The sequence below is a fragment of the Apteryx rowi genome, unplaced genomic scaffold (assembly GCF_003343035.1).
Source record: "Apteryx rowi isolate R43461 unplaced genomic scaffold, aptRow1 scaffold_952, whole genome shotgun sequence".
NCBI classification, from domain to species: domain Eukaryota; kingdom Metazoa; phylum Chordata; class Aves; order Apterygiformes; family Apterygidae; genus Apteryx; species Apteryx rowi.
In genome coordinates this window covers 91,159-114,299 of record NW_020451263.1, presented here as the reverse complement: position 1 = coordinate 114,299, position 23,141 = coordinate 91,159, and the positions used below count along the sequence as shown (strand labels likewise).

Genomic DNA, 23,141 nt, shown 5'->3' with positions numbered 1-23,141 from the left:
CTCATTCAAGAAACAAGAATAATTCAGACTGAACGCCTAGGAACTGCAGCAGGAAAGTCCAAATTACTTAAGAGCTCAAATCCCACTCTAAGATGATCCCTAAGATGATACAGTACATTCAACACAAAACAAGCTTATTTATGGAAAAAGCAGATGGATCTTCTCCTGCTGCTATACATGCTGTCTCTGCCTTTGTGAAAATACGCTCACCCACCTTACCATCCAAAAATGATAATTCAACTATTTGAATTTACTCACCTACCTGTTAAGTCTGCACACAATTAGCAATTAGTTAGACCCACTATCAAACTGAAAGATTTTTGAACACTAAGTTCATGTAAATTCTTTAAAACTATTTAAGTTTTATTTTAGCGCATCCCATACCATCCCTACAAAAGAAGGAAGAAAGTCTACTGAATAGAGGTGCTGGCAGAATATATTTTACCTACCTTATTTAAAAATCCACTCAATCAGTTTGCTTGTGAAATGACAGATTTGCCCTACCAGACCAGTACCCTGGTAGCATCTGTCTCATCTACAAGCACAGAGCTTCCCGTWAGGAAAACGCTGGTATCAGCTGACATCCTGCACGCTTCCAGATGTTAACACGGAGCCCCAGTCCTCAATCACTAGGGATTGGTTAAAAACAAACCAAAACACACACACGCACAAAACCAAACCACAAAACCTAAGCTAAACTGCTTACACAAATATACACCTAACCGTACTTTATACAGTTGTTCCAGGCACGGGTTTTGCTCCTGCAAGAAGCGTATTCCTACAGGAAAACACGTTGCCACWGCAGAAGGGAAGAGAGGAACAAGTACAGTGAATGTTCTTGTCTACTAAGACCCTGGACCAAGGCAGACCAACAAATAAGAATGCCATTTTGCCACTGATTCACTGGCATTTTMAGTGACCATATAAGACCAGATGCTCAGGCCAAACTACACTGAACTGTCAAGTTTCTTAACTTAGTAGCACCTTCAGCAGAAAACCTTACCCATTTATAAATATCCGTAAGACCTCAGTAAAAAACTGGGAGCAGAACACCATATAAATGTAAAGCAGACTTCCTTGTGGCTATACCTTTACCTATTGATTTTCCACGCCTTGGCTTATGTCCCTGCACTAAAGAACAAGAGCGGTAGGAGAGATCTTCCGTGCAGCAGCTACCTAAATCAGAAACCACCCACRCTCTGAGCCTCGCTCGCCTGGCATCCAAGCGAGCTGCACGTGCGTCAAGACATGGAAACACAGTCCTCTTTGGTGTCCACACCTCACCCGTGGCCTGGCTCCTTCTCCACCCTGCGTTCAGCAGGTTTTCAGGCACTGGCATGGCCATGGTGTCGTGCACAGAAGCACCGCAGGGGACGTTGCTGCCTCCCCGTCGCTGGGACRACAGCTAGAGCTGGGGGTTTCCRTYTGGTTTAAATRCAAAGCGGTTACTTGCTGAAAGAGCAATTGCAGAAACACTCTCTCCCTGAACAGTTCCTGCTGGGTCTCCTCACCAAGGTCCGACGCACACAGAAGAGGAGCGCGTCCTGGGGGACGTGCCGGTACCGGAGGAGCGCCCGAGACACCCGAGGGTTGCGCTGCCATTCAGAGAGACCTCCGCAAACCGGCTTTTAAGTACGACACATCCCTAATCAGGGGACTGAATAAAACACTGTGATTTTTCTTTCGAGTTACACAAGCCAAGGATCAGGACTTTAGCTTACCTACAGCAGATTTAATTATGTACTTCAAATTCATACTCTACCTGAAAAAAGTCACTCAAAAACACTTAGGTCAGGATTCGGCAGCAACACTTTCAAGATGCCAGAGTATTACTCAAATCAGACAAAATTCTTACATTAGACTCATAACCATTATTTCTGGTGCCTGAAAATGAATATTTAACTTTTTTTTTTCTTTACACACACACACACACACACACACACACACATGCTTTCAAGATCTTAATGATTCTGACACTAGAATGTTTCAAATACCGAACTAATTTCATATGCCCATGCCTAATACGATCGTGCACCACGAAATGAAAGCCCCGTTGTTTTTCTAATAAAGGGCACTTCTCAAAGTTTCACCTTCACAGAGCATCATCGTCYGCGTTACATCCAGGAGACCTTAACGGATGATCATCATCCAGTGCTCCACGGAAGGGTGACATCCTCACGGCACTTGACAAACCACCGCGACAAAATTTATGTGTAAATCAGGCAAACAACTTCTCCTTAGGCACGCAAGCTAAAAATTGCTATCATTAAATATGCAAACCTATCTACGCTTTGCTGGCAACACGGACTAAGCGTGGATAATTGTTACTCCTCCTGCTGCCCTCCCACTCCAAACGTGTGCGCTCCCTGAGACGGGAAATGCAGGATACTGATCACCTCCTTCAGGAAGGAGCAAAAGCCCTAGAAATTATAGATCAAAAATCTCCAAAACTAGAATTGCCYTGAAATTCCAGGTCTAGTCTATCCTTTAAGAATAAAGTAAGTCTAACCTGCAACACTAAGGTAAAAATTGTTAGATAAGCTTGTAAACCCTCTAAAGTAGGTGCAACATTTAACTAAATTGGCACAAGCGTCTTAATTTCTGTACATGGCTTTAGTACAAGGACCTTGATCACACACATTAACAGATCAGGACAAGATTTGTTCTTACCCCAAAATTTATTTTCTTCAAGTAATATGACCAGTAAACCATTCCAATACCTACTCTTCTCTAAACTGGGCTTAGCCTAAGCATTTCTTCGATAAGATCCACAGACAAATGGATATCCATCAAGGGACAGTACACGTTTCTGTTACAAAAACAGTTTTTCACAGATAGGCTCTCCGGCATGGAAAACAGATTGTCCCTTTAAGGGACGCCCAAAGGAAAATAGATTACAGGGCATGTCTTCTCCCAGCATTAAGTCATGTGATTAATCTACTGCTGCAAAATAGCATCAACTAGAAACCAGACTCTATACACACACGCACGCACATCAAGTATTATTGACTAAGTAGATAATACCAGCACAGCAGTTCTTACCTCTTTTTGTACCAACATTAAAAATAGTTTTGCAGAGTGGATATCAACGATTTAATACACGGAAGACTATTTCTTAAGCTTTCTTGGAAAACAAATATTGCGACATGTCTGAAAAAAACACGCAATAGTAAATCTCATCAGAAGAAAGTGCCACCGGTGTGAAACTGGCTGACCAACAGTAACAGGAGTTCTACACGGATCAACGAGAAGCGACGCCTTTACAGAAGAGGTTGGAGYGAGGGACTTCTGGCACCGACACAATAAAATCCCATAGTCGTGCTCCACCACCTCTTAGAGACATAACCGCTGCAAGCGGAACATGAGGGTATTAATAAAAACGTTAATTATGACAGCCAAAAGAAGTCACACTTCAGAAGTGGCCAGCTGGTGGCTCTTAGGCCACGTGGTGCTCACAGCCAGTCAAAGCAGCTCACACGGCGCAGGGACACGTGAGCAGCACCAGGCCCTGTCGCTCGTCGGCTGCAAGGGCAGCTCAACTCCGAGGAGGCTCCGGGAGGCAGGAAAAGCGCAGAACTGCAAAAATCACCATCCCCAGGAATGCAGAGCTACCCCGCGTCCACCTGCACCTCCTAGGTCCTTAGGATGGTAGGTACCACCTCCTCTGAAGGACTCAGATCTCCCCCGTCCTTGACTTTGAGGATCACGTTAAGTAACGCACACRACACACCCACACCATAACTTAATACATGACCTAGCCTAAATAGCTGGCCCCTCAGAGGCTGGGCTTGCGTCTGCTTTGATAACTTCTTTTGAGCATGCTGCGATCGGTGAAAACCTGCTTTTGTATCAGGCCACTTCTGTGAGCRTGAAAAATCAAGAGCAGGTCTAAAACTGGCATAATTTGGGCTGAAGTTATAGATTTGTTTTTATTTTCTRTAAAAAGAAAAAAATTCACTGGCACAATCTCCTCCTTCTACCTTGTCCGGTTGTAAATAAACAGTGGAAAATGTAAAATGGTTCAGCTCTGAAAAAATCAGGYCCCCTGTGCATCCCTCATCAGGACACTTGAGGAGGCCACATGCTGCCTTACTGTTACTTCCAAAAGCAAAGATTCAATCATCAGCCTTCCAAATTAAATTACAGTTGACAGCCATWTTCCCTCTCTCTAATCCAAATTACCTTGCAGACCTTTTGGTGTCCATTCATCCTGGGGTTTTATATATGTTATTGGATGTCCTAGCATTGATCCACATAGCAGATTTGGTTTTCTTCTCCTAACCTGCAAGAATTTGTTCCTTCCACCCTTCCTTTGTAGTTCTAACAAAATTGGCTCAGATCTCCGGGCTGTGTCTTTTCTGCAGTAATCACACAGATCTCAAAGAAAGGGAGCAGGAAAACAGGATAGTTATTGCATTTATACTGCCTTTGGACTTTACTTCAGAAGGAAAATGCAAGCAAACTAAGAAACGTCTCCCAAAATATTACACGATCATCTTGTTCTGAGCCTGTGCTTATTATTATAGCAATTAATGCAGCAACACTGTAGCAAAGTTCAATGTATAGGAAGGAAAGGTGATTTCATTTTAAAACGAAAGTGGTTTTATTCATATTAACATTCTTATAACCACTGAACGACTCTGAAGTGCCAAACCGTGTCTGTCCAGGTGGTCTGTCCAGGATTTAGGCAACCAGACCCATGCATTAAAGTGACATCACCCAGATTTCTTGCACTCACAGGGAGGACAAAGCGTGGATATTCATAACAAATTTTAAGAACGAAGCATGACGGGAAAGGTTTTCCTGACGAAACACCAGAAAGAACAACAAAGAAACGGTTACAAGAATGGCATACGTTGATAACCCAGTACACAATGAACAGCCATCAAACGGGTAAACACTGGGGAATGTTTGTTTGCGTGGRGGCCAGAAAAGCCCATGCTCCAGTAAGGCCACAGTGCAGGTGATGATTGATTTATCAGCAGAAGGCCCTGCGCTGATACGGCCATGGTCACAAGGCTTCAGCACACAGCATGGGCCGCTCCTCTTCCTGTTATCTCAGCAGGAAGACAAACTGCCGCTGTAAAAACACCCCAAATGAAGAAACAAAAGACAAGGGGTAGCAACCTCGCCTAAGATTTACCGAAGGTTAAGTAAGATTCTGCGGCGAAAAGCTCACACCATMATAACCACGGTCTTCTAAAGGGTGTAGAGAGAACTGTCCAAAAAATCAGTTCATCCCCTGGGTTCCTCTTGATGGGTGATAATGTGAGGAGGACCTCATAGCTGGCATCCCTCATCCTGCATGGCACACATGGGCTATTCTGGTCAGGCCACTCAGACGCACGTCTTTGTACATGTCAGTGAGAGCTTAAGAGAGTGAAAGCCTTGAGATGAGCTTGAAATTGTTTTTGTTTAAATAAATAACACCTTCCTCTTGCGTAACATCTAGCGCTACTCRTGTTACATCAGCTTCTTGCAAAGAGACCCTTGCGCTCTAGTCATCATCACGTGTCCCAAGTTGCTCTTAACTTGCAGACCCCAGGATTGATGGCTGTGCCTTGGTGCCCCGAGGAGCCGTCAGGGTGAGCTTTCGCCCCCCTCCCATCCCATCCCATCCCATCCCATCCCATCCCATCCCAGTGAGTCATCAGGATTCTTTTGTCTCTGCACCTGGGCATCTAATGTCTCCAATCCTGTTCTTTATCTTCCCACTATCATCTCCTAACGGCTATACTCTGCCCCCACCACACACACACTTTTTTTATTTAAAGAATGTTGTTTCCCCTTCCCCACCCCAATTTGGTGTCCTGAGAGACTCCAGATGTACTGTCACCTTGATGGCCCGCTAATCTAGGCGCTATCAACACATGCCATCTTTATATCCCTTCTTTTGCCATTCTTTCGGGTGCTTCCCCACCCATACAGGCCCATTCATTCCTCATTCAGAGCAATCTAACAYCTCTGCACTATCTTGCCTCCACAAAAGGTATTTCGCGACCTCTCAAGCAATCTCCTGGGAGTCAAGAGCACACTGCTCAAAGGCACTACTGCTACTGCGCTGGATGCCATGAACTAGAAAACTGTTAGCAGACACCTGAGTCTAAGTGCTGAAGCAGAGCAGGCAGAGCTGGTGTGGAATCTATCACGCAAGGGAGCTTGCTTCGGTTCTAAGACCAGATGAGAAAGACATCTGTCATGGAATGTCTACGGCAAAACGATCACACGCTGGACAYGGATGATGCTTTGAGTTGCTCTGCAGTCCAGTCTTCTCCTGCTGTGCCTGCCCTGGCAAGCTCAGCCCATGGTGAATAAGGCTGAATGGTCGGCATGTCCAAGGTTTAAACTACCACGTTTTCCTCAGCTTTGCAGTGAATGAGAAACGCACACAATCAGTTCTACCATCTCAGCCAGTAACTTGCAGCACAGGGGCAATAACTTCTCAAGTAACTCGCTCAAACTTGGCTGCTTGTGATTATGACAACGCACTGAGTGCTCTGAAAACTTCAATTCTAAAGCCTTTTAAGCTAGAAAATCTTACAAAGGCCAGCAAATGCACTTGAGCCTACCACAGTAAGAGAAAACTTTCATAACTGTTAGCAACGTGACCCAGCAATGCGCCTTAGCGGCAAAGMAAGCCGACAGCCTCTGGGCTGCATTGGGAAGAACATTGCCAGAAGGTTGAAGGASGTGATCCTTCCCCTCTGCTCAGTCCTGGTGAGGCCACSTCTGGAGTGCTGGGTCCAGTGCTGGGCTCCCCAGKACAAGAGAGACAGGGAGCTACYGCAGCGAGTCCAGCTAAGGGCCACAAAGATGATTAAAGGACTGGAGCATCCCTCAYATGACAAGAAGCTGAGAGAGCTGGGCCTGTTCAGCCTGGAGAAGAGAAGGCTTCATGGGAGACCTTATCAATGCGTATAAATATCTGATGGGAGGGTATAAAGAAGATGTAGCCAGACYCCTCTTAGTTCCTAGTGAAAGGGCGAGAGACAATGGACACAAATTGAAATACAGGAAATCCTGTCTGAACATAAGAAAACGCTTCTTCCTTGTGAGGGTGGCTGAACATTGGAACAGGCTGCCCAGGGAGGTTGTGGAGTCTCCATCCTTTGAGATAGTCAAAACCCRTCTGGACATGGTAACCTGCTCATGCTGACCCTGCTTGAGCAGCGGGGTTGGACCAGATGATCTCCAGAGGTGCCTCCCAACCTCAACCATTCTRTGATTCTGCMACATCAAAGTATTTCTTTTCCAGATCTTTTGTTTCTTATGGGAAATTATCTCTAGTGGGAATTTTTTTGGTTCAATTTCAGGTCCTCTCAATTTGCTTCTGTGAAGTCCCAYTATCTTTAATAATGTTTGAAAATTTGTGTTAATACCATCAGAGTCAATTGCGCCCAGCAGCACTTAGTTCTATAACACAAGCAGCCACTGGGCTAGGATTAGATAGCAGTTTAATTATAACAATTCTGATTTATAAAACTCACTTCATAAATACTAGAATGGCAGCCAGAAGAGAAACTTGTGTTTTGGGGGGGAAAAAATTTACATTTTTTTTCTGCTAAAATAAACAAGGACTCAGCTTAACGTTATTGCTCAGGGTTCTTCGCGTAAACCTCTGCTTTTCAATAGACAATGCCAAGCACAACTTTATACATTTTAACAAAAACCTATAACAGTTTTTTAAGGAATGTACATAAATATTATCATTCCCACTTGAAGAGSAAGATAAATGAAAGGGAACTGAGATTTTTTGCAAGGCTACAGCGCAGCAATGTTACAGAGCAGCAGAGCAGACAGCTAGGCCAAACAAACCAACCAACCAAMCAGAAYAGACATCAGTCTTCCAGCTCTAGTTACCAAACAACAGAGCCTGACAAAGTGACAAGAGTATATACCCATTTCCACTGTCATACAAATACTCAGTTAAAATATTTTTGTACTACAAGATTACATTGCACAGCCGGATATTATTTACTAYATAGAGAACCAGCTGCCACTGCTCACTTCATGTTTAATGTGTATTGCTTTTCCACAAAGACATGCGTAAATTCATATATCAGACTATGTCCTTCTAAACGTGAATTTGTCAGGCAGAGAAKGGGGATTTCAGCACGCTCCCATTTCATTATCCTGATCGGTTCCTTCCTTTTGAGCTAGTAAAACTCCTTCCTTCAGAGGTACTCAAGTCTGGCACAGATAGTCTTGCTTTGAAAGGAAGCAAACCATGATTCTTCTCACATCAAGAAATCACGCGCAAGTCACTGGCATCAAAAACGCGGATTTCATCCATCTTTCTAACTCCRCTAAATCCTAGAAACTCTCAACAGTTATTTTCATAGTAGATTTAGTAGGTGAGCGATTCCAGCTGAAAGGAGTTTCGTCATGAGAAGACACAGGAGAGCATTCAAACAAGCATCTTGCTCAACACAACTAAATTAAGTATGTTTTCCTGCTACTGTATTCAATTATCACCACCTCTAAAGCAGTGCGGTCTTTAGCAGATATTTAAATAGAAATTCACTGTTTTTTCACTTCACCTTTACAGGAAGCACTACGAATTGGTTCTGTGGTACAGAACCCTGGTCCTCATCGGAGCACAGGAATAACCCAACCTGCTTTTCCTACCAGAAAACCTTGAATTAGGAAATTACTATCAGCAGGAGGGCAAAGGTTTACTTTTTTCTTTAACTTGCAGTTTTTAAATACAAAAAAACTGTACGTAACTCAAGATCTTTCGTTTKTCTCCAGAAGATGCCTCATATTCCTGAAAAGCAGCAGCAATCATTTTTTGTGTGTTAAAACCACCTGCTTTAGCCTCTTCTTACTAGTAATATTTTTGCCTAGCCATGTTCACATGATCAGCAGAAATAGTCCCTCAGTTAGTCCGAGAACAGAAGAATCTCCTCCAAGACTGCTCTTTCCTTAAGAAATCCTCCAGACCGCAGCTTGGAACTGAGTGTGGGCACCGACTTCATCCTCAAATTCAACAGAGCAGAACAAAGTCTGATCTCACTATCGTGAGTCTAAATTAAAAGCAAAYGTTAAGCTAATGAAACCAGCTAGGCTAGAATAAATGTAAATGCAATCAGAGATTAGACGGTTTGATCTTCGACACGCTTTTAAAGAAAGCAGCAACGTGCCCRGGTGCCTCTGCCAGGAGCTCCAACCAGAAATACTGGCAAACCACCCAGAAAGGGGGTTCTGAGAAACTCCCCCATCTCTGAGGAGCTACATGAGAAGATACCACACGAGGTGAAAGAGATGCAGAAGAAGCCTCACGGATCAGTCAATACCCCGGCCCCACCAACACCGCTTCCTGCCAGCGAACACCAACCGTCGGGTTAAGAACAGGCACAGGAAGGAATTCACCACCACCTTGCAGCTACGTGACACAGTGGTGGAGACGCTAGTCCTTTCTCAATTTGAAAAAGTCAAAGTTTTCTCCACAAATGAGCTTCTCTCTTTAGCGCCAGTCCAGCATTTATTTACCACAATTAATTCCCTCATCACTGAAAAAATWCACTCATTCTTCCCTGCATCCAGCAGCAAAGCTTCTGTTTCCCTAATATTTCAGCTGTTGCTTCCACCCAATCTCTGCCAGCATAAATCTTTGCTGTCCTAATCTGCCTCTTCAAATGTCTTGCTCTCTCCAGCCTATTCCCTCCCTTAAAAATAAATAAATAAATAAATAAAATAAGCCAACCTCCCCCAACACCCCAAAATACAAAACAAAACCCCCTCACTTCTCCCTGTTCTGGAGAGAGAGGAGAGGGAGGGAAAAAGCACACACCACCAACTCAGTCCTGCGCCTTGGGGCCCTATCTGCCTTTCCTAACACTGCCCACTCTTCTTGCTTCCTACCTTCTTGAAACAGGCAGTCTATTCTATTTATGATGAATTGTCAAATTTCTTTCCCACAGTCCCTAAATTGAATATTCAAGTACGAGTCTGCTCTCCCCACTCTTCTCAAATCTCTCTTCCCGGGACATATCTCAGGATCCTTGCCTAAGTGCTGTGCCCTTAAAGAGCAAATTTCAGGAAATACTTTCCTGAGAAATTTTTGTTTGTTTTCTTCAGACCCAAGGACTGTATAGTATTTCTGTGAGACCGTCCAAATAAGATAACAAAGTTTTACTACAACCTTGTAAAGCAAAGCAGTCTCGCCTAGAACCAGCCAGAAACCCTACCAGGTCGCGTCACTCTAAAAGACGAGCAGCCAGCAAATCCCCCCAAATCCCACGCCCAAGGAAGTTCTAATGAGCCAAACCACCCAGGGAGAGGACAACCTCCTAACAACCTCAATAAACCAACTGCTTACRCATTTCTTCCCTTTCAGGCTGGACAGAATGGAATTCTTAAAAGCTCCAGAGAGTGTAGGACATTCACATCTAATTTTATGCTAAATAGTAGCACTTTTTTTTTTCTTTTCGCAAACTAGTTCAGCTGAATGGGGAAAACCTTGCATTGTCACCAAGTATCTAAGCATTTGTTTGCCTCCTAAAGGCCGAAATTAGCAGTGGTAACTGCGACAATGGATTCGAAAAGGAAACATGATCACGATCTGAGTTTACTGCCATAAATCGCACATTCTGTCAAAAGGCAGCAGGGACTGAAGAAGTCTTGCTGTGGACTCACGGCTGTGACCAGTAGCGTTTGGAGAGCGAGGAAAGAATGAACAGTCTCCTCTGATTTTGCCAGCTGGTATCAGCACCATAGCATATGAGTGCCTAGAAGGTCTTAAGCAATAGCACGGGAGATAAATACTTTTTTTTTTTTCCTTCTTTTTTTTTTTGAGGGGATCACATTTAAATAGCTCATGTTGCTAGAATTTATACTAAACACATCAAGAATGATCATATGGCATCCTAACACTTAACATTCTGGGCTTTAAAGCCAATTGTACTGTTCCCTCCTAAGAAATGTTTCARCATAAGACAACTTACCAACAGCAAGTAAGCCTTAAACTTGCAATGGTAATTGTTTAGCAACTGAAAAAAAATGAGTTTGGGGAACAAAAAGGTCAAATATGTCTAAATATGATTCATTTTATTTGAAAATTGCTGTTTACCAAAGAGCACGGCTTTAATGGGTAATCAAACCGGCAGGATAGCACTCTAATCAGTCCATAAAATGTTTGATTTTATGGATTCTGTATCCACCTGTGGACTCCACTTTGATCTGGGGACTTCTTAGCAGTTGTAGAGGCAAAAGACGGCAAAGAAAACTACTGTAAGATGGGGCTGTGAAGGGCTGTTGGAAAAAGGATCGTTGATTCTTTAGACAATGATCCAAATCCCCAAATGCCTACAGGTGTTTGAATGAAGATCTTTAGGCTTTCTGTRCTAAACAAGGGAAAGATTTACTTCATATTATGAAGGGCCACCAAGATGGTTGGGGGTTGGAGCAATGCCCCGTGAGGACAGGCTGAGGGAACCGGGCTTGCTTGGCCTGGAGAAGAACAGGCTTCAGGAGGACCCAACAGCAGTCTTCCCCTACCTACGAGGTTATTGAGGAGATGGTGGCAGGAGGATGAGGGACTACRAGCATAGTTGAAATAAAACCTGTATCTCTGTTCATACGGAATATAAGGAGAAACTTTTTCACRACAAACATTGCAATAGGGGCACAGAGAGGGCAGCCTCCATCCTTGGAGGCTTTCAACGCCTGACTGGATAAAGCCCTGAGCAACCTCGTTTGACCCCAGAGCTGCCCCTGCTTTGAGCAGGAGGTTGGACTAGAGACCTCTTGAGGTCCCTTCCAACCTGAATTTTCTTATAATCCAATGTTTATCCAAAAAAAGAATCTGCAGTAATTTCTTCAGGAATATGGATGAAAGTTGGTTGAAGAAGTACAGACTGTAAACAAATATTGCCACAAGGGTGAACCTTTAGCGGAGGGAAAGCTTGCTTGGCTCGTAAGACTTGCTTTTGGCATCTTATTAAAAATAGACTAATGGACCATGTGATGACAAGCAATAGACATGGCTGCAAAAGCCAGAATCTGCCCTCTTCAACTATATTAAAAGAGACACAGTGCCTGAACTCTGCTCGGTGTCAAGGAACTTGAAACCACATGAGTCAAACATGGACTTGGGCCCAACTCCCTCACTTACAAGCATCAGTTTGCATTTATTCACCGGGAGCACATGTCTTTGAAAGACTACGTCCATTCAAGCTCTGTCCCTGCTCTTGCTCGCTAACGGCCCAAATGTTCAGCACCCAGCCCTTACCACGCGTGAATCACAAACATCTCTTCTTGGAAGAACCTCAAACATTTGCACRCGTTGCAAGCCAACTCTCAACTTTCCGTCCCATTCACCACTTCGGAAGAGATCCCCAAAACCCCCAAGRTTCCTTCGTGAATTGTTTCCGTCTCTGGACTCCCGGAAACATCTTTTCAGGTCACTGGCAGGGAAGAGAGCACAGCTCTACAATCACTGTATGGAAACCAGATTCAATCAAGGAAGCRATCAAATGTTTTCCCTGAGAGTTGCAAATTATAAAAGGAAAAATACTAAAAATATAAAAGTTTTGRGTTTKYTTTTTTTTTGGAGGGGGGTGTTAGACTCTGCTTTATACCACACATATAAGATGCTGGTTTTTTAAACCTGCATTTTTTTTCCATATTAGTTATATTCTCCCCTCATCATCTAACACAATTCCTAATTTATATTGCTTGGTAACTGTCTGATCTCTAAAGTCACCACAAAATGAAAAGCAACTTATCACTGTAGGCAGATTTTCTTTTACAGACCCAACTCAAGATATGCTTTCCACTATCAAAAAATGAACTGGATTCCTAAAATATTTTCAGCATTATAGGTGTATTTGCAATTAAATGTAAGGTGTAAATTCTCAGAGATTATAAGCATTCATTCAGAGAATGCGTAAGAAATTTTTTTAAACACATTTTTAAAAGATCTACACAATATTCATAGCAAAATATAATTATGAACTTGCTTCTTAGTATCTGGACTTGGGCTGTGGAATAACTAATATTAGAATAATATCGCTACCTTACTTCTTCTGCACAGCAGTATTTCTCCATTTGCTTGCTATACAATTTAATAGACCACACTGAGGTCTAAGTGAACACAATAAACTCAGGATTCTCTCTCCTGCCCCCTTTTCTGGTGGCAGCAACCAGCAGATCCAGTTCATATTTTCAGGTAAAAATCGATCTCGTTCACTTTAAATTTGGTTTGGGGATACTTATTTTACACATAACAAATTCTATTAATTTGTAGATTCTCCTATTYTTCTTTTCAGTGTAACTACGTCCCAGAATTCCCTCAGATTTTTCAAGAGCGATTCTCCACCAGCTCCGCGAAGGGTCACTTTTCCCAAGAAGTCACCGCCTCGCAGGGCTCCCCGGGCCCAGCACTCCTTCCCTCGACAGGCTTTGCAAAGCTTTCAACGGGCAATTCGCACCGCCCTTACGGGGCCCAGTTAACACCCCCCTTCCTAGGCGTTAGTGAGGTATCAGGAAGAGCAAATCTCCTACATCTCCTAATCACACAGTGCATCAGCTGCACAGCCCAGAGAAGAAAGATGAATCCTCGATCTACTGATCATATTTTCTATCCCCCTTTTTTCCCAGAAAAACCCAKAGAGGTCCACCCTTTTCTATGCCAGATGCAATTTCTGTGCCAGTTAAAACTGCTTCCACCTCGCAGGCAATGCGGACAAGGCAGCACAGGGACAGGGGACCATGAACTGCCACGCTAGGAGCACTCAGCTGCTGGGCTTTAGATGTTGCGTCTTACCAACTACTCTCTTTTCCAAAGTCCCTCCTTTCCGCAGTGGGAAAGGAGCAAAGCAGGATGGAAACGTCTGAGCAGAGTGCTGCCCGTGGCCAYCGGCTGACTCATCCTGAGCTTGACAAGTGGATGGAGAAGCACAGAAATGTCTCCCCAGTACTGCTGCTCGTTCCTGCCTTGTCTCACTTGGAAATGCCTTACAATTCAGTCGTGCTGGGACAACAACTGCAYTTCATGGTTCCAGGAAGCAACGTAAAGAGAGGACAAGCAAGAGGCATCCTGACATCCAGCTGGCAGCTGCAGCGTCGGGTCTGATTTTGTGCTTGCTCGGAACAGGTTGACCTCTGCCCGTCAGCCCCGGTGGCAGAGGAGCTATGCATTAAATGAGCTTCCTAGCAAACACACTGTCTTTACAAAGAACCTCTGACACCTGTGAGTGTATCTACACAGGACTGCAGAAAAAAGATAAGTCTACTTGGGGATTTCAAGACAATTTTGTATTTTACCAGTACTTAACCTTCACTTCTTGGGCATAAGGAGAAGCTCAAGTAACAGTGGGTGCGTTCTTATGCTCCTTCCTTCTACACCCTCCTTTATTAACTGACACTCTTAGTTCTCTCTTTTTACATGAGCTGAGTAGCAGCCCCTGGTGTGTGYAGATCCCAAGCATGTTATCACGACTGGCCATAATTTTAGAAATACGTCCTGAAAGCTTAGAAACAAAATCCACTTTTCTTCTGGTTGAAAATCCTCTAGCTTTATACTCTTGCACTTGCATCACATATATGGAGAGAGGCCACAGGCTTCTCCATAGCCTCATATAATTGTCATYGAATTAGGCAGTTCTCAGAAGTACCGTTTAAAGTACATAAAACATTTTAGTGATATATATTCCTAGTAGGACAGATATCTCAAATGCCTTATCAGGACATTGTTTGCAATACTGCTTTCATAGGTAAAGGAAACTTGCTCAGCAACAATAAGAGCATCAAGATACCAGCTATTTCAGACGCAGTTATGAGGCATTCAACGCTTTCAAAAAGCAAAACCATGAAACGGAGTTGGATTCTGAAAGCTGACAAAACTTCACTGACTTCAGTAGAATTGAGGAGTTAACCCTCAATACCGCTTGTTTTGTAAAATCTTCCATTCATGCAAGATTATGTTTTCGGGAAGGATATGCAGAAATCAACTATATCTACCATTAAAATAAAATGACTTCCTACAGGAAGGTAGCAGTTGAAGAGCACACAAGGACAGGAAGAAAGGACATATACTCTGTTCAGAGGGAATTCAATAGGCTGACTAGAATCACTGTAGCTGGGTGCTCTCCAGGACCCCCAAGATCAACACTCCTACTCTGTAAAGACACAAGGAGATCGTTACACGACCAAAATCGGTTTTGCAGATATTTTGAAAGAGAGAAACCAAGTTAGAAGTGGGAAGAAATCAATGTCAGTCTCAAAACCTGCAACAGACATGAGTCAACAGCTTCAGTCACCGCAGCCCACGGCACGCTGTTCTGAATGCTGGCTGTGATGCAAAACTAATAATTACTTCTAAAAAGTAAAAGAAAAATTGCTAAAAGCCAGGAAACCACATAATGGAGGTTGATGAGTCATGCTTGCCTGAAAAAAATGAGATGCCAAAGAAAGCAGAAAGGGAATTAAAGAAAAAAAAAAAAACACAATCTTTCTGCCATTCCACCTAATCTTCCTTGAATCATGCAAGTTGTCGGGACTTCCAGAGCTCAGTTATTGGGATACCTGCAAGTGATATGCAGGTCTAATCAGATCAGGTTATCCAAGTCCCTGTTCAGTTGAGTCTTGAATACTTCCAAGGACGGAGATCCCTCAGCCTAGCTGGGCCCCTCCAGTATTTGATCACCCTCCTGATGAACTTCTTTTCCCCATGTCTAATCTGAATTTCCCAGGTTTCAGYGTGTCCCCATTGCCTCTCATCCTATTTCCATGCACCACTGAGAAGAGTTTGGCTCCATCTCTGCATCCTCCAATCAGGTTGTTGCAGACAGCAGAAAGTCTCCTTTTTGCCTTTTCTTCTCCAGGCTGAACAAGCCCAAAGCCCTCAGCCCCCAACCAGCCTGGGGGACTCACTCCAGTAGGTCCATGTCTTCATGCCGGGAAACCCCAAGCTGGACACAGCACTCCAGATGCAGCATCAAAAGTGCCTAATGGAGGGGAAGGATCACTTGGAGCTACTGGCTACACTCTCACGAACACAACCCAGGAGGCAGTTGCATCAATTGCATGCATCAACTTGCCTACAAGCATTTCCCCGTTTGATCTGTGCTGCTGCCCAAAGGCRCAGAGTAAAGCCCAAGGCAAGCATGAAGCGGGGTGCTGAAGAACTTCAGTTGCAAGCCAAAACAATAATACACATCAATAAGCCTCAGAAACAAAATTTCAGGGAAGCCGAGAACAATTCAGGCTCCATCCATGCTAGAACGCAGCACTCTTCTGGAGGTTAAACCTAGGATCAAAGGAAACAAAACACTTCAAGGAATTCGGAAGCTAGGAAGAAACATAACGTCAATGCTGCAGTGGTTTCTCCAAAACCAGAAAATACACCAGATCGGCCTGAAGCAGAGCCATTAGGCTCCAGAGCAGCATAAAGGTAGGACTCTTTCGTACCTGGTGCCAACGAACTTATAGTTCCAGTATCCACCTAAACGCGGATCAGCACTACCAGCTACATCCAAAGATCAAATAAAGGTGCGACTGCAGAGCTAGCGCAAATACAGCAACGAAACAGGCTCTGCCGCAGGGGAACAGCTGGAGAGCCTGGAAAGGGCCTCCAGCAAGCACCTACCCAGGTCGTACTGATAGCCTGCACGGCCACGCGTTCACTACGGTCATTACACACACCAGCCCACGCTACAGCCACTTCATTTGCGGCACACACGTTAAGTCACGTAGCATTAATGTATCAGAAGCTCACCCTGTTTCCCGGAAAGACTCTTGCAAAGTTCACAGCTTCCCAAGGAGCTGCTAGAAGCGGGGACGACGCAGAATTTATCAGTGCCTTTTGCAATGTAAGGGGGCTCCAAGACTCTTACCCAGGAGCTGTGCGTCACCGCTGGCACCTTCCACGATGGCTACTACACCGCTACCTGCGTGCTGCAAAAGGCATCCCCACTTATGCATTTTTTTGGAAAAAATTACTACTAACTACAAACTAAGGATGAAGTGCAAAGCAGAGTGTAACTTTAAACACATACTTTCATTGCCCCTTAATCACAAATTCTCCCTTTAATATGTCTGATTCTTTCTGATCCCTCTCCCCACCACAGTAAATGCTTCAGGCCCACAGGACAGCCGCTAAAGAGCGGCAAGGGGGCATCAAGAGGCAGGAGCTGGGACAGGCAACAGCTCGCGTCATGGGGGATTGAGCATATTCCAGCGGCAAGCCTGCTTTGAACGCTAATTTTTTCCAAAGTAAACATTTTCTTCTATCGYTCACACTCCTAACTCAATTCTTTTCTTCTCCTTCAAACAGACCATTTCAGGGCTGATAGCTGTCTCCCGAATTATGTCACCCCCACGCTGCTGACACAAACTGACTGATTACATCAGTTGACTTTGAAGTAGAAAAACGTATATACAGGTAAACCAGGTCTAAAGCGCAGGACTGCTTCAAAGTGATCTGCAAAATTTGGAGGCTATATAGGGGAAAAAGTTCACTTCCTTGTACGCGTACATTAGTCTAACAGAGAAAAGCAGCTGCAAGCAACAGCAAGCGCAGGGTTACGAAAAGCCGCTTTTGCGTTGCAGCTACTTGTGTTTCTAATACGTGAATAACTTGACTATTTGAATATTGAAGGGCGTGTAACTTCCTTGTTTCCTCCTGCGCGTTCACTCCAACCGCCCTCCTTCCTTTATACAGAACCGAGAGGCATTAAAAGCCGTTGAGACAAGACGACAGAACGCCATTATTTCAAAGAAACCTCCTGCTCCTGTTCTCCCATTAGCTTTTGAGCTGCTCCAAGCAGGCAATTCTAATGTTAGCCTTGACGCTCTGCAGATGAAAGCAATGAAACACGTCAATAAGCCATGGCAGGATATGGGCATAACCATAAAAGTAGCAATTATACCACGCTAAAGATTTGCTCCATGTATAATAATTACATATCCCACGCGAACCACAAAATAGTTCAGGCTGGAAGGGACCTCTGAAGTTCATCTGGTCCAACTTCCCCACACAAAGCAGGGCCAACTTAGACCAGATCGCTCAAGGCCAGGCCCAGCTGAGCTCTGCTCTCTCCAAGGATGGAGATTCCCCTGCTTCTCGGAGGTCCTGCTTCAGCGCGTGACTACCCTCGTTATGAAAACGCATTCCTAATATCTGATTGGAATCTCCCTTGTGGCCCCTCATCCCATTCTTGCAAAACTCTGAGAAAAGTCGGGCTCTGTCTTCTCTACATCCTCCCTTGTGTAATTTAGGGACCTGTCTTTACTATTTCAAATATTTTGTCCTAACTTGCCCAAATGAGAATCTCATTTAATATGAAAATGATCTTCCTTTTCTGACAGACCTTAATATACAAGGAGCTGCATTTCGAGGCTGGACTGTTTGTTTGCTCATTTGCATTTCATTCATCTTGTGCAGTCAGTTTGACTTGACAACTCCCAATTTCTAGCACAAAGGAATAGTAAGTCAGGTTCATAATACTGCAAGGAAGTGGTTAAATCGCCCACATACACTCCATAGAAACTATCTTTCTATTTTTCCTCTCTTATCTCCCTCTTATTTTTACAGGATGAGAAAAAAGATAAGGGAAACAGCAACKTAGGTTTATGCACTTTCAAGTAGATGCCCGTTTTTTCCCAAGTACCATAAACAGCCTRTATAAAAGATAAGCAGATATAAAAGATATGCATCCTGCACGGCTGGATGCATACAAGCTATAAAGTTGATAAGGATGAGAAAATAGCCATAGATTGCTCCTAAAGGCAAAGAATGTCTGTCCATGCAGGTACAAAGAACTAAAAGTGCCAAGGAAGATTCAAAGCTGTTTTAACTCCAAGCAGCATTTTCTTGTTTCAGAGATAAAACAGCCCCTTCCTAGATTAAACTCCTTCGCGCGTGGCCCACACCATGCACGTGCATCCATCCATGCTAGTAGGTGACACCTAGAAGTCAACAAATTGCTTTCAGTCCAAAGCACCGGCTGCAGAGAAAGTACGAGGTTGGGAAAGGTGACCTGACCTTCTACTACTACTGGAGGACCAAGTGCCTTCTTCTAGCGGGTGTCGGGAAAGCCGAACAAGCGGCACTCCAGGCAGCAGTCCTCACGCGCCAACAGAGCCTTCCTTTCATGGCTTGATTTCCGAGAGAGATTTGACTTCTCAGTGGCAAAGCAATTCCAATCCAAGTAGTCTCCCTGGCCAGAGATGGTTCACGCAAATATATTCTCATAGCAAATATATTCTCTTTTATTGTATTATCAATTCATTACTCAGGGGAGTTTCCTCAGGAATTTCAAAACAGCTTTCGAGTAAGGGTAGTCCAGGGCATGGGGCTGGGAAGCAGAAGAGGGAAGAGAATCATTTTTTAAGTGACCTTAATACATTTATGAACTGGATAGCAGAGAATTGACCCAAAGGCCAGTCTTATATTCCAAATCTCCTGATCAGTTCTGTAGGACTGTATTAAATCTTAGCAATACTCAACATATGGACCAAAGCATAAAGCAACAGTTCTGGAAACTTGTAAGAGCTTTTTCARTGGTGTCTTTTCTGTTGTTCTTGCCTCTAGAAGCTTCTACACTTCTGCTGAAACTCAGTCTATCTTGTCATTCTTAGACTCAGRGAACCGTTAAAGGAGTAGAATACCCCCCAGAAGAAAAAGCTTCATGAGCGCTTAAACTAAAGGGACCTCGTGCACATACTGCCTGTCCCTCTTCTCTTGGGACAGCCTAGAAATCAAGGACTTCACATAAGCTCTTCACAGCATAATTAAGTGAGGCAGTACCATTCCCATGTTGCCGTACAGGGATGACGTCTTCTAATTATAACCTAATTTACCTCTTGCGCGTCTTGCTGAGAACTGATGACTTAGGTTTTTCACAGAGGCTCTAGAGAGCAGAAAACACGGTGACGAGAGCCTTTGCTCTCTTGCTGTCCTCTCAGGGATGGCATATAATTCACTCTGCATACCTTTCCCACAGCGAGGAGAAGGAAGCAACTGCCACTTGCAAATAAATCAAGGAAGCAAATGTTCATCACGTGGGGTAACYGCACTGTTGCACTAGGCAAGCTTTTGTGAAATATAGACCTGYACTTTAAAAGATTTTCTCATTTACAAGGTTTTATGCTTTTCTGAAGCAAGCACAGTCTTCCTCTTCCGCTTAAGAACATAACTGCTTAGCAGAGCGATGCCACTTTTAAGGCTAGACATCCTGCCTATTTTCTTAGGACTCACGGGTAAAYCTAGCACAAAAATGCCATTTTACAAAAATRARTRATAGCATAGATCTAAACAGGCACAYGGGTTTTTAGCACAGTGTGGCCAGTTCCTACCTAACTTAGTGGCACTAAGTTGACACGCTGAGCGAGCGTGCAGGAATACACATACGATCTCCTCTGGAGATCGGAGTCTCTTACAGCACAGGAGTCTGTGTAGTCTATCCGCCAGGGAAGGAAGGAAGGGTAGATGGCGTCATCCAGTATTTATCTCTCACAAGCAATTCCTCTTTTAAGAGGTATCACGTTATTTCTCAAGTGATACCATCTCTCGAGCGATTTTTGCCATTTGTTTTTGGCCAAGCATTTTAAAAAAGATACTTTGAGCACCAGATCGCAGGCATTTTTATACACTGGAAAAAGAAAGCAATCATTAAACCTCAAGAGCAGTATACAATTATTAACTTGACTTCTTAAGGAAAAAAAGAAACCCTTCACAGTCATTCTGTATATCCTCATATTTCCCCACATTGAAACAAAGAAGGGTCTCGGAAAACAACGTTCTCCGAAGTTTCCCATGCAAACCAGGAGAGGGATAAAGCGGAGCCCCAGCGCAGCGATCCCGCTAACGGGGGACGGAGCGGGACTCCCTGGGGCAGCGGCGCAGCGCGCGGGCAGGGAGAAGGCGAACAGCACCGCGCGGGAAGGGGAAGAGGGTGGAGAAAAGCGAGCAGAGGAAGGAGGAAGCAGCTTGCGAACAAAGGACGCAAATCCACGGAAAACCAACGTTTCRTTATTCTTGATGCTCACAAACCGGTTCGGTTTTACGTACGCTATAGCGGCCCTTCGGAAATCTGGTACCAGAACGAGATCCTCGACACACGAGGCGCTCACTACGTTCCTATTTACTTCACTCGCCCTGYGACTTGTTATTTCCAGGTGACAATTCTTGGTACACGGTGCAGCAGAACAAAAAAAGCATTATCTGGGAGGAGCGACAATGATGAAAAATAAAAGAAATCTCTCTATTAGTAGGAAAAGGTTATTCACATGAAGGAAAAAAAAAACCTTGTTTCTTTAGGCAACCAGACATCTTATCAAGGCAAAGAAATGGGACTTCGGGTTACGTCAGTTCTGAGAACAACTTCGCTATAAAACCCGAACACCGTTCTGGCATAGAGGAAATAACGCAGCGAGGGAGGAAATTATTTGCCAACCCAGACTGTGACCAACAACAATCCACCGTCGAAAAGATTCTGCTAGACAGGTGGTGACTAGCGGGGAAAAAGGAAAGGGCGCAGGAGACAGAACCGTATTTCCCTATTGCCAATTGTACTCTGTCTCGTTAAAAACAAGTCACCTGTTAAAGAAAATACATACAGAGCAATAAACACATTCAAGTAGCCCTCACATGGTGTAGAGTAAGTAGGTGCAGAGGAAAAGCTGTGTTTGTAAGACAGGGCCTGCAAACAGCAAAAAATTCTAAGCGCACTATTAAGAGGCCGTCATTGCTAAATTATAATCCCCCTGCCCTAATAGAATGGTTCGGTTGGCGTCTTTGAAATAGAAAAACGAAATAAAAATAAAAATCCACTTTGAAAAGTACGTCTGCACGCACACGGACAGGCACATGTTGGCATAAAACTTCTGAGAGCAGCCGCCACGCCGTCGGGAGACCTGGCCGGCCTGGCTGGAAGCTGAGCCGAAGCCGCCTCCGGAATAAAGGTCACTGCTAAAAAAAAAAAAAAAAAAAAAAAAGGCTATCCCGGTTCAAGCCAAAAATCAAATCTTCAGGTTATTAATTGCAGAACACAGGTTATACCACAGATTTTATACCCTGTTTTCCTATCTTTGAAACTGGAAATGCTCCTCTTAGAGGACAGAGCGGGAAGAGTCGCATCTGCAAAGTACTTTGACAATTAATGCTTCGAATAAAATGACATTTTTCCTGTAGGTGACCGTCCTTGCCCGCTCTCCGCTGGGCCTGGATAACAAGCCAAACATCCGCCTTTGCAGCCAGGTGCTTCTGGAAGAGGCACGGCTGAATTTTATTCACCTGGCTTAGGAATTCCTGTTTGCATCTGTCTTGCTGCTGCTCACTGTTGCTCTTTGGACTCGGCAGTTTCCCAAGATCTACTCTAACCGCCCGCAGCCCCTGGAAGGGACCATCCCGGCAGATCCGTCCACCTCCAGCAGCGCCAGGCCCAGCTCCCGTCAGCCGCCCACCAAGTGCCCCCCCCCCCAGGAGGTGCAGGGGGCTACGTCAGCTCGCTATGTTTTGCGACCTCGCCCTGAATCGGAAAAAAAGGCTTCTGGAAAACCCACGGATGAGCTAACGGAGCCTGCAAGGCCTGCAGGCAAGACAGCGGCAGCCGTCAGCGCTTTCGGGAACAACGGCGACTGCACAATGATCTCAGCCTGCTTTTGCTTCTTCCCCTAAGACTGCCTTTAAAAATCTTCACAGCCATTTGCAGTAATTACATTAAGAATTGACTTTATAAGGCAAGCCGACAACTCATCGGACAATGTGGTTTTCATCTTCCAGGCACATGGAAGAGTTTCAGCATGATGCAATCTATTTTAATGTGCGGTATTTTAAAGCAATGCTGTTGTTCAAGTGAAAAACACAATGAAGAGAACAGAATATGTCAAATCCTTCTTTAGTACAGCTCCATTATTATTATGGTTGTTGTTTTCCTGACTTTGACAAAATATATTGTTTAATTCTAACTGGGTCTCCCCAAAATCTACCTTTTGGGTATGTTTTCACTGCAACTTGGCAATGCAGAAGTTGCTGAAAATATGATCCATCCTTGTATATTTGACCAGATATCAGGATTCACCTGCAGTACGGAAGTTCACCTTTTTTCCATAATCTTTAAAACATTATTTACCTGTTGTCTCCACTGCTATTTCCCACTAGGCAGACTGGAAAGGCGACATCAAAAGTTCTACAA

The 23,141-nt window shown here is 44.2% G+C and overlaps 1 protein-coding gene across 5 annotated transcripts in view; it reads right to left on the bottom strand.

Annotated features, from left to right (window-relative positions):
• Positions 1-23,141, bottom strand: part of STIM1 (stromal interaction molecule 1) — a 110,660-nt gene that overhangs the window by 65,905 nt on the left and 21,614 nt on the right. The gene's annotated exons all lie outside the window — the stretch shown is intronic.